This window comes from Egretta garzetta, unplaced genomic scaffold, assembly GCF_000687185.1.
Source record: "Egretta garzetta isolate BGI_Z169 unplaced genomic scaffold, ASM68718v1 scaffold371, whole genome shotgun sequence".
NCBI lineage: Eukaryota > Metazoa > Chordata > Aves > Pelecaniformes > Ardeidae > Egretta > Egretta garzetta.
Genome location: NW_009258616.1, coordinates 1,404,157 through 1,405,716, shown reverse-complemented (window position 1 = coordinate 1,405,716; position 1,560 = coordinate 1,404,157).

Genomic DNA, 1,560 nt, shown 5'->3' with positions numbered 1-1,560 from the left:
AGGAAGGAAAGCATCCCTGTGATATCAACCCTGTTCTCAGCACAAACCCAAAACATAGCCCCATGCTAGCTACTATGAAGAAAATTAACCCTACCCCAGCCAAAAACCAGCACAGGTATAGACCAGCTTAATGTTTGGCCCTGCTTGCTATTAAATTTGGAATTAGAGACCTCTCAGACAGCCAGGAATAGAGTATGGGTAATTGTCCCTGTACTTTTCAACTTCTGTTCATTGGGAGTAATCCTTATTCTGTTTCTGTTCAGCTTCTGTCAAGAGTAATCACATAAGCGTTTATTGTGTTAGATCCTTGAATTGTGATTACAAGTCAGTTCTGACAGAGAAGTAAGTTAAAAACTTACTGCAACCTAGCTGTTATTTACATGCACTGAAGTGGGAAAGACAAGGTGAAAGAAAGCATGTTTCTTTTCTCTTAAGCCTATAATACCAGACCTTCTGAGAAGGATCGTATCTTTTCAGAAATTCACTTAGAAAAATAATCACCCGAACATACCAGTTGTCCATATTTAGAATATGAAGTGTTCTCACATGAATATGCTCTTTAAACTGCAGTGATTACAGCACAGGAGCGGAGAAGAAAAGGCAGATTCAGAAATCCTTCTCCTAGATCTGCAGATGTCTTCCTGTGAAGCGCTGGGAAAATGATTAAAAGCAGGATTTTAATAGCACAATTTTACAATAAGGAGCTACTCATTTTGTTCATACTGTCTTTCAAGATGCTTTTTTCATGAAGAATTTTACATTATGTAGTACCTACTGAAATGACTTTAAAAGACATTCAGTTAAGGACTAAAAAGAAGCCTAAGTATTTGATGCTGTTCCCATTGAAAATTTACTTCATTGACTTCCACGGAAGCAGGGTTAGGCTGATAATACTGATTTTGTTTGCTCTCATGATCAGGTCTATTGTTGATTTGACTGGCCTTTGGATCAGGTCTTAAGCAGCTTTTAGATCAGCACTAGCTGCCAATCTGGAAGGAGAGCTCTGAAATACCGCTCCACTCTTTCTCATCATCATGGCAAGAATCACCAAAAAGACACTTCAAAGGTGAATTATAACCCGTTTTAAAAACTGGCAAACCTCCTCTCTGATAGCCCAGAAGAAACACTGTAAGTGTTACGATGAAAACAGTGCAATTAGTGTCATATACTAAAGTCAGCTTTAGGAAACTCTTGATGTAGTTCTTGGGAACTCCATGCTGTTGACTTGCTTCTTCTGTCCAAGGCACACCACCAGGGCTTCTAAAATCTTTTGAAAGAACTATTGTGTCAGAGGCATGTGTGATTCTTTCCTAATGACTGTTAAGTCAGGACGCTGACTGGAATTAATGGAATGGCATCCTCAAGCTATGGTGCTCTTTGTGCCTCAGTAGAGAGCTCCTGCACGCACAGCCTGGCTTTCTATTGCAAACCTGAAGAAACAGTATACCTGTCATCACAAGAACTGGACTTTAACTGCCTGTTTTCATTGTCTTGATTTATGGTATTTGTGAGTTCATTCCCTCTGGCAGAGACTCAAACGGGGAAATCTGCCTCTCCTCT